The sequence below is a fragment of the Castor canadensis genome, chromosome 1 (genome assembly GCF_047511655.1).
Source record: "Castor canadensis chromosome 1, mCasCan1.hap1v2, whole genome shotgun sequence".
NCBI lineage: Eukaryota > Metazoa > Chordata > Mammalia > Rodentia > Castoridae > Castor > Castor canadensis.
This window is the reverse complement of record NC_133386.1, coordinates 172,995,637-173,006,803: the sequence shown is the minus strand read 5'-3', so window position 1 is coordinate 173,006,803 and position 11,167 is coordinate 172,995,637.

Genomic DNA, 11,167 nt, shown 5'->3' with positions numbered 1-11,167 from the left:
TCAAATCCCACTCAGTCTTCCATGGGCATTCATAAGAAAGTAACTTGAAGCAGGAGCCCCATATAGGCAGCTGGGCAGTTGAACATTCCTATAGCCAGCTCTATCTGAATGGGGCCTTCTGACTGCAAGTCACAGGGCATTCAGTGCTTAACTGGAAAAGGCAAATAAGTGTTTACTGTTTGTCACCTCACCTCATTTAAGGGGTTTATTTTCCACTCAGGATGGATTGCTTGCAAGTGACATATTTCTGGTACTCCTGACCTAATTTCAGAAGGACCTAGTTTCTACCTGTTTGGTAGCAACTCTGCAAACTCCCTTCCTTAGGGTGCAGGAAGGCTTGAGCTGCAAAAGGGTAACCATCTCTATGCAGTGACTGCACTGGCTGCCCAACACATTGCACCTCCCAGCCACAAGGATGAACAGCAGCCCAGTCCTCCTCTTAGGCCAGTCTCTCCCTGCTGGGAAGAGCATAGGAGAGAGAAGACCCCCCTTCTCCTGCCTCTACTGTAAGCATGAGGTGGCAATATTAGGGTCCGTCTTTCTGCCTTGCAGAGAAAATCCATCTGTAGTCCATTCAGAGCCCAGAGAGGGAGAAAAGGATGAGACAATCCAGTGCACCTGATAATCCTTTTCTTCCTAGTACGTCTAACAATCCTGATGAGTGAGACTTGCTTTAAAGTGTATCCACGATTTGTTTTTTGTGTGTGTGTGTGTGTTCTTCTTTTTTATTCATATGTGCATACAAGGCTTGGGTCATTTCTCCCCCCTGCCCCCACCCCCTCCCTTACCACCTACTGCGCCCCCTCCCTCTCCCCCATACCCCCTCAATACCCAGCAGAAACTATTTTGCCCTTATTTCTAATTTTGTTGTAGAGAGAGTATAGGCAATAATAGGAAGGAACAAGGGTTTTTGCTGATTGAGATAAGGATAGCTATACAGGGCATTGACTCACATTGATTTCCTGTGCGTGTGTGTCACCTTCTAGGTTAATTCTTTTTGATCTAACCTTTTCTCTAGTTCCTGGTCCCCTTTTTCTATTGGCCTCAGTTGCTTTTAAGGTATCTGCTTTAGTTTCTCTGCGTTAAGGGCAACAAATGCTAGCTAGTTTTTTAGGTGTCTTGCCTATCCTCACCCCTCCCTTGTGTGCTCTCGCTTTTATCATGTGCTCAAAGTCCAATCCCATTGTTGTGTTTGCCCTTGATCTAATGTCCACATATGAGGGAGAACATACAATTTTTGGTCTTTTGGGCCAGGCTAACCTCACTCAGAATGATGTTCTCCAATTCCATCCATTTACCAGCAAATGATAACATTTCGTTCTTCTTCATGGCTGCATAAAATTCCATTGTGTATAGATACCACATTTCCTTAATCCATTCGTCAGTGTTGGGGCATCTTGGCTGTTTCCATAACTGGGCTATTGTGAATAGTGCCACAAAACATGGGTGTACAGGTGCCTCTGGAGTAACCTGTGTCACAGTCTTTTGGGTATATCCCCAAGAGTGGTACTGCTGGATCAAATGGTAGATCAATGTTTAGCTTTTTAAGTAGCCTCCAAATTTTTTTCCAGAGTGGTTGTACTAGTTTACATTCCCACCAACAATGTAATAGGGTTCCTTTTTCCCCGCAACCTCGCCAACACCTGTTGGTGGTGTTGCTGATGATGGCTATTCTTACAGGGGTGAGGTAGAATCTTAGCGTGGTTTTAATTTGCATTTCCTTTATTGCTAGAGATGGTGAGCATTTTTTCATATGTTTTTTTGCCATTTGAATTTCTTCTTTTGAGAAAGTTCTGTTTAGTTCACTTGCCCATTTCTTTATTGGTTCATTAGTTCTGGGAGAATTTAGTTTTTTAAGTTCCCTATATATTCCGGTTATCAGTCCTTTGTCTGATGTATAGTTGGCAAATATTTTCTCCCACTCTGTGGGTGTTCTCTTCAGTTTAGAGACCATTTCTTTTGATGAACAGAGGCTTTTTAGTTTTATGAGGTCCCATTTATCTATGCTATCTCTTAGTTGCTGTGCTGCTGGGGTTTCGTTGAGAAAGTTCTTACCTATACCTACTAATTCCAGAGTATTTCCTACTCTTTCCTGTATCAACTTTAGAGTTTGTGGTCTGATATTAAGATCCTTGATCCATTTTGAGTTAATCTTAGTATAGGGTGATATACATGGATCTAGTTTCAGTTTTTTGCAGGCTGCTAACCAGTTTTCCCAGCAGTTTTTGTTGAAGAGGCTGCTATTTCTCCATCGTATATTTTTAGCTCCTTTGTCAAAGATAAGTTGGTTATAGTTGTGTGGCTTCATATCTGGGTCCTCTATTCTGTTCCACTGGTCTTCATGTCTGTTTTTGTGCCAGTACCATGCTGTTTTTATTGCTACTGCTTTGTAATATAGTTTGAAGTCAGGTATCGTGATACCTCCTGCATTGTTCTTTTGACTGAGTATTGCCTTGGCTATTCGTGGCTTCCTGTGTTTGCATATAAATTTCACGGTAGATTTTTCGATCTCTTTAATGAATGTCATTGGAATTTTGATGGGAATTGCATTAAACATGTAGATTACTTTTGGGAGTACAGACATTTTTACCATGTTGATTCTACCAATCCATGAGCATGGGAGATCTCTCCACTTTCTATAGTCTTCCTCAATCTCTTTCTTCAGAAGTGTATAGTTTTCCTTGTAGAGGTCTTTCACATCTTTTGTTAGGTTTACACCTAGGTATTTGATTTTTTTTGAGGCTATTGTAAATGGAATTATTTTCATGTATTCTTTTTCAGTTTGCTCATTATTAGTGTATAGAAATGCTAATGATTTTTCTATGTTGATTTTATATCCTGCTACCTTGCTATAGCTATTGATGATGTCTAGAAGCTTCTGAGTAGAGTTTTTTGGGTCTTTAAGGTATAGGATCATGTCGTCTGCAAATAGGGATATTTTGACAGTTTCTTTACCTATTTGTATTCCTTTTATTCCTTCTTGCTTAATTGCTCTGGCTAGGAATTCCAGTACTATGTTGAATAGGAGTGGAGATAGTGGGCATCCTTGTCTGGTTCCTGATTTTAGAGGGAATGGTTTCAGTTTTTCTCTGTTAAGTATAATACTGGCTGTAGGTTTGTCATATATAGCTTTTATAATGTTGAGGTACTTTCCTTCTGTTCCTAGTTTTCTTAGAGCTTTTATCATGAAATGATGTTGGATCTTATCAAAGGCTTTTTCTGCATCTATTGAGATGATCAAGTGGTTTTTGTCTTTGCTTCTGTTAATGTGGTTTATTACGTTTATTGATTTTCGTATGTTGAACCACCCCTGCATCCCTGGGATGAAACCTACTTGGTCGTGGTGAATAATCTTTTTGATGTGTTGCTGAATTCGGTTTGCCATTATTTTGTTGAGGATTTTTGCGTCAATGTTCATTAAAGAGATTGGCCTATAGTTCTCCTTTTTGGAGGTGTCTTTGCCTGTTATGGGATAAGTGTAATACTGGCTTCATAAAATGTGTTTGGCAGTTTTCCTTCCCTTTCTATTTCGTGGAACAGTTTAAGGAGGGTTGGTATCAGTTCTTCTTTAAAGGTCTGATAAAATTCAGCCGAGAATCCATCAGGTCCTGGACTTTTCTTTTTGGGGAGACTCTTGATTGCTTCTTCAATTTCATTTTGTGTTATAGGTCTATTCAGGTGATTAATTTCCTCTTGGTTCAGTTTTGGATGATCATATGTATCTAGAAATCTGCCCATTTCATTAAAATTTTCAAATTTATTTGAATAAAGGTTCTCAAAGTAGTCTCTGATGATTTCCTGGACTTCCATGGTGTTTGTTGTTATCTCCCCTTTTGCATTCCTGATTCTACTAATTTCGGTTTTTTCTCTCCTCATTTTAGTCAGGTTTGCCAGGGGTCTATCAATCTTGTTTATTTTTTCAAAGAACCAACTTTTTGTTTCATTAATTCTTTGTATGGTTTTTTTGGTTTCTATTTCGTTGATTTCAGCTCTTATTTTTATTATTTCTCTCCTTCTATTTGTTTTGGGATTTGCTTGGTCTTGTTTTTCTAGGAGTTTGAGATGTATCATGAGGTCATTGATTTGGGATCTTTCAATCTTTTTAATATATGCACTCATGGCTATAAACTTTCCTCTCAGGACTGCCTTAGCTGTGTCCCATAGGTTCCGGTAGGTTGTGTTTTCATTTTCATTGACTTCCAGGAACTTTTTAATTTCCTCTTTTATTGCATCGATGATCCATTCTTCATTAAGTAATGAGTTATTTAGTTTCCAGCTGTTTGCATGTTTTTTGTCTTTACTTTTGTTGTTGAGTTCTACTTTTACTGCATTGTGGTCAGATAGTATGCACGGTATAATTTCTGTTTTCTTGTATTTGCTGAGACTTGCTTTGTGCCCTAGGATATGATCTATTTTGGAGAAGGTTCCATGGGCTGCTGAGAAGAATGTATATTGTGTAGAAGTTGGATGAAATGTTCTGTAGACATCTACTAGGTCCATTTGATCTATTGCATATTTTAGATCTTGGATTTCTTTATTGATTTTTTGTTTGGATGACCTATCTATTGATGATAATGGGGTGTTAAAGTCTGCCACAACCACTGTGTTGGCATTTATATATGCTTTTAGGTCTTTCAGGGTATGTTTGATGAAATTGGGTGCGTTGACATTGGGTGCATACAGGTTGATGATTATTATTGCCTTTTGGTCTATTTCCCCTTTTATTAGTATGGAATGTCCTTCTTTATCTCATTTGATCAATGTAAATTTGAAGTCTACTTTGTCAGAGATAAGTATTGCTACTCCTGCCTGTTTTCGGGGGCCATTGGCTTGGTAAATCTTCTTCCAGCCTTTCATCCTAAGCCTATGCTTATTTCTGTCGGTGAGATGAGTCTCCTGTAAGCAACAAGTTGTTGGATCTTCCTTTTTAATCCATTTCATTAAGCAGTGCCTTTTGATGGGTGAATTAAGTCCATTAACATTAAGCATTAGTACTGATAGGTATGTGGTGATTCCTGTCATTTAGTTGTCTTAGTTGTTTGAAGGTTTGATTGTGTGTACTTAAGTTGAAGTTACTCTCTACTGTCTGGCTTTTTCTTTTCCTGTGGTTTGGTGCTGCCTGCCTTTTCATGGTTAAGTTGGGTGTCACTTTCTGTGTGCAGAATCCCTTGCAGAATCTTTTGTAATGGTGGCTTTGTGGTCACATATTGTTTTAGTTTCTGCTTATCATGGAAGACTTTTATTGCTCCATCTATTTTGAATGATAGCTTTGCTGGGTAGAGTATCCTGGGGTTGAAGTTATTTTCATTCAGTGCCCGGAAGATCTTACCCCATGCTCTTCTTGCTTTTAATGTTTCTGTTGAGAAGTCTGCTGTGATTTTGATGGGTTTACCTTTGTATGTTACTTGTTTTTTCTCTCTTACAGCCTTCAATATTCTTTCCTTAGTTTCTGAACTTGTTGTTTTAATGATGATATGGCATGGAGTAGTTCTCTTTTAATCTGGTCTGTTTGGTGTCCTGGAGGCCTCTTGCATCTGTATGGGAATATCTTTCTCTAGATTTGGGAAATTTTCCGTTATTATTTTGTTGAATAGATTACGCATTCCTTTCACTTGCACCTGTTCTCCTTCTTCGATGCCCATGATTCTCAAGTTTGGTCTTTTGATGGAGTCAGTGAGTTCTTGCATTTTCTTTTCACAGGTCTTGAGTTGCTTAATTAATAGTTCTTCGGTTTTTCCTTTAATTACCATTTCATCTTCAAGTTCTGAGATTCTGTCTTCTGTTTGTTCTATTCTGCTGGATTGGCCTTCCGTTTTGTTTTGCAGTTCTGTTTTGTTCTTTTTTCTGAGGTTTTCCATATCCTGGCTGTTTTCCTCTTTTATGTTGTCTATTTTTGTTCTGAGATCATTTATCTGTTTATTCATCGTGTTCTCTCTTTCACTTTGGTGTTTATACAGTGCTTCTATGGTTTCCTTTATTTCTTCTTTTGTTTTTTCAAATTCTCTATTTTTGTTGTCTTGGAATTTCTTGAGTGTCTCCTGTACATTTTGGTTGACCCTATCCAGTATCATCTCTATAAAATTCTCACTGAGTACCTGTAGTATGTCTTCTTTTAAATTATTCTTATGGGCTTCATTGGGTCCTTTGGCATAGTTTATCTTCATTTTGTTGGAGTCTGGATCTGAGTACCTGTTCTCTTCATTCCCCTCTGGTCCTGTACTAATTTTTTGCTGTGGGGAAACTTGTTTCCCTGTTTTTTCTGTCTTCCTGTCATTGTCTTTGGTGTTGTTACTGTCCCTGTACTGTGTGCAATTAAGTATTTTCTAGCTTGTAATAATAACAATGGTAATATTTAGAATGGAAGGGTGAGCTGAGATGGAAAGCAAGAAGTTAAAGAAATGGGAAAAACAAATACACAGAGTGGAGGGAGAAAACAGAACAAGGTGTCAGACAAGAAGATTTCAAAGGTATAAACAGGGAGCTTTAGTGTACTAATTGACAGTAAGCTGAACAGACATTAGAGATACGGAGAGGATTGAAAATCAAAAATGAAAAAAATAAAGGTAAGAATAAAAATAAAAGTAAATGAAAGAAAAATCTATTTATAAAAATGTATTAAAATAAAATGAAAAATAGAAAATTTAAAAAAATCAAAAAACCTCCAAGTTCAAATGCAGTGAAGTCACAGTCTCCAGTCTTGGAGATGGTGCCTCATATGTTGTTCTGTAGTTGTCTCATCAAAGGGGACGCATAAAGAAGAAAAAAACTATACACACACACAAACAAAACCCCACCAAGTGTCCCAAGTTCAAATGCAATACAGTTTCAGTAAGTTTTTCAGCTTGCAGGTGTAATTCAGTTGTTCTCTCATCAAAGGTAGGGAGACAAAGAAAAAAAAAAAAGGAGTCTGGAGACAGTTCTGAGAATGGTTTCTGCAACTGTGGCTTGCCTGCCCGCTGTTTTCAGCCTGTCGTTGCTGGAGGCGTTATTTATGCAGATGTCTGGGGTGAGCTTAGCACTCACCTGGCCGTGCAGGCTTTGTTTGCTCAGATTTCTCCTGTGCGTGAGCCTCTGCTACAAGCTTTCCCCTTTCCAAGCACTGGGAAAGGTGACACTGCACCCACGTTTTCAACCTGCGTGTTTATTTACAGTTCATGTGGGAGGTGGGTCTTTCTCCCTCTCCTGTGGAGTTTTCCTCCCACCGCCACTTTCACAAGCTTTCCCGCTCCTGGTTACTGGGCTGTGCTGCTGCTCCTGCCAGCCGCCATGTTTGTTTACAGTTCACGTGGGAAGTGGGTCTTCCCTCCTCTCCTGTGGAATTTTCCTCCCTCCGCCACTCTCAACAGCTTCCCTGCTCCTGGTTGCTGGGCACGCGCCCCTGCTCCCGCCAAAGGCTCTCCGGCCAGCCCGGCTTGTTTATTTACAGTCCCAGGAAGGATTCCCGTCCCCCAATCTTCAGCACTCAGGGCGCCCCACCCTCTTTCCTGCATGTCTTATTTGTTCTTATTGCTTATTACTCAGTTTCTGTTTTTTCCTGGGGTGGAGGTCAGTCTGTCCAGGGGGCAATGCTGCTCTGGCCTAGGCTTGTCTGTGGGGGTACCGCGTTACCGTGATGTTCACCTGGTCCGTGTCTTCCCAAGCCATATGGGCGCCAGCGACTGGCGGCCCGGGAGCCCTCCTTGTTTCTCCATTTAACATGAAGTGGAGTTTCTCTGCGCCGGCAGGAGGTGTGGAGGGGTCAAAGTTATGCCTCTTCTCAGTGATTATGCCTGCAAAGTGTGTCTCTGGCATCTCTCCAAGATTTCACTATAGGAGGCTCGCTTTCTGCTTCCTCCCTCTAGCCGCCATCTTGGAATTCTCCTCCACAATTTGTTTTAATCAGGCAAGATAATATATGCAGGCACAGAAGATTGCCATGAAGTTTATACTGAGCCCTACAAATACATGTCATGCCATACAAGGCCACGTGAGAAAGAATCACCTCTCCATGGCTTTGGGGTGAGCTGGAACCAAGTGCTTTCCTTTCATCTTTTTCATTAAACATTGAGTTGCCAGTCATCAAGGAAAGGACCTTTTATATCCCACCAGGTTGGGGAAGAAGTCACTGAACCAAGTTGACAACAGTAGAGTAGTATGCAGCCTAATCAACATATGAGTACCGTGATCTCACTAACACTGACCCCACAATAGGCCCTGACACAAGAGTGAGCCATCAGAGCACTGTCCCACTACTGTGAAGAGCAGGCTGAAATTAACTCAGCAAAGCTCAGAGAGGAAGGGGGGAGTGGTTTATCAAGTACCCCTGGGAGCACATAACATCCCAGACACTAGGTACTTTCATCTAAATGATTCAGATGGCCCATTGTCAGTGCTGCCCAGTTAGTTGGTCAGACTTGTCCCTGGGCACTAACAGGGCTGTTGTTCTTCATCCCCTTCACCTCTGCAGAGCCAGTTGCCTAAATAACCCCAGGTGCTTGATCCTGGATTCTGGGCACTCCACCAGTGTAGAGAAATACGCTGAGTGCCTTGGGTACTCAGCCCCAGACACTTGCTGCACCAGCCTACAAGGTAGCTCAGGGAGGCCCAACTTTTCAAGCCCCTGAATTTTAGGCTGAGAATTTATGGCAACAACTGGCAAAACAATAACAAAAACAATGCAGCAGCAAGTACTCCAACAACCCTTGCCTTTCCAAGCAGTGGCTGTTGCCTTTGGGTCCAGGTAGTATGTCATAGCAGTCTAAGGTTGGCTTACTATCTTCATCTGGCATGAAACCACATTGCTGTCTGCACCCATTGTTCTAAATTGTTTTAGTCAGGAATGGTAAAACACAAAGACATGGAAAAGATTGTCTTGAAAGAAGACATGAGTCAGTGCATGGCACACTGAGCCACATGAGAAAGTTCAGTATTTTTCCAGAGCTAAAAAGGGAGAGCCCAAAGCTTTTATTGGGGTTTTCATTGACAGGAATGGTCAAATCAGGATAGGCATGCTAAATTTAGGATTGGATAGTCTGAGTAATTTTGGTGGGTTCTGGTTTATAAGAGTATTCCCAAATTGTCCAGTACCTGGAATGATTTGGGCAGAGAGAATATTGGCTTTGGTAAAGGAGATAGTTGGGCATGTGAGCTCTGGATTATTTGGTTTGTACATCAAAGATGTGCTTGCAGGGTGTCATCTGCTCTCTATAGGAATTTGCTAGCCCTGGGAGAGTCAGTCTCTCCAAGATCAAGGACCCAAGTGCTAGAGCATCAAAAATACATAAAATCAAAGTATATAGACAATACAAGGAAATGCTGCTGCAATAATATATAATCCCAAAGTTACAGTGGCTTTTTTTTGGGGGGGGGGTTTACTGGGGTTTGCACTAAGGGTCTTTTTCTTGCTAGGCAGGTGCTCTATCACTCAAACCTTTTTTGCATCAGTTATTTTTAAAAATTGGGTTTCATATTTATGCCAGACCAGGTCCAGAGCAAGATTCTCCTATGTATGCTTCCCTTATAGCTGGAATGACAGGTCAGTACCAACACATCCAGCTTTTATTGGTTGAGATGAGGCTTCACAAAATTTTGCCCAGCCTGGCCCCAAACTGCAAACCATTATCCTCCCAAATTTGCCTCCCAAATAGGTAGGATTACAGGTGTGAGCTGCCATGGCCTACAATGGCTACAATGGCTTTTAACACATCAAAAGTTCCTTTCACCATGCTAAGCAGTCATAAAGGTTGGGGTGGAGGGTTGGTTCTCTGCTTGCTGTAGTGCTGTAGTCACTAAGGCACACAGGATGTTGGAGGCCCCATCTCAACACAGACCTCCACTGTCGCCAACACAGAATGAGGGTGTGTGGCAAATAGCACCTGTGATCTTACAGCTTATGCCCAGGAATGACAGGCAAGTCACATGTCACATCTAACTTCAAAGAGGACAGAGAAACTCAATCCTACTATGTGCCAGGAAGAAAATAATGGAATTTTTTGTGATTGTTCTCATGACTACCCTACCCTGTCAGTTAAACGAAAAGATCTCTCTTTTCTTAAGCTAGTTTGCACTTTTAAACAAAAGAAGTGTGAGTAATAGCAAGTACTTTATCTCAGTGCCTTTTCTCATGACAGAGCTCACCTGTGTGGCACTTGAAAGCTTTTGAAACATTTCTCCAAATGTCTTACCTCTCCCCCCCATATTCCCCTGAGGTCAGTGGTGAATCAATCGCTGGTCAAGTGTTTGGGCATTCTATTGAGAAGGCAGCTTAGAGATCTGGGGCTGAGTTCCAACTCAAATCTAGTTCAGTTTCTCCATTTCCCCTTCAATTTGGGGAGAAGAAGATTCATAATTCTCATAATAAATCTGAGCCTAAGTTTCCCCTGAACTTGAGGAACTCAGTGCCCCACATCTATCCTGCCTCACTCCTTCTGGGTCATGATCATCCTTTGCTTCCTTTTCTTGGATCTCAGAGTCAAAGAAAAATTGGCGTGAGAAGGAGCCACTTGCATTCTTCCCACACAGCCAGTACTCCACACAGGCACAGTGGGCACTCTGAATGGTCACTGGTCAAGCTCTGTGGCTTGGTGTTTACAAATTTCCAGGAAGCGAGCCCAGTGTGGTGAGAGAAGCTCTTGGTTATTTTGTTCAGTAAGATGAGGTGTTATCACAAGGAAGAAATTTTCTTTAATTTAATTCCTTTTTGTATTCTAGAAGCCATTGTCTACCCAGCATTTTGAAAGTTTTCCAGCTGTTGAACATATACAAGAAGTATTTGGAACCTGTAACTGCTAACTTCCAAATATCAAAAGATCTTAAACATTCTCTTAACTGTATGATGTTGACCTTTATACAACTTCCTTCTTTGGTGCTCATATTTCTATAGTTTGATCATCTTTTTTATAACTATTTTAAGTAAGAAAAAAAATATTTGCTAATAGTAGTCCCTGGTTGGTTCCAGAGGACCCAATCTCCAGGAAAGAGCCATTCTTTGAGGAAATATCAAGGGCTCTTAAAGGTATGTCTGAAAGGCGGTTTCTATTAGCTCTAGGCTCTTGGTACTCATACTCATCTGTAAGTAGAGATGAGATAACTACTTAGGTAATGTATCTCATAGGTTTATAGTAAACTGTATAGACTCTGCCTGAAGAATGGAACTTTCTTGACTATTGGCATCAATGCAGCACTAGCC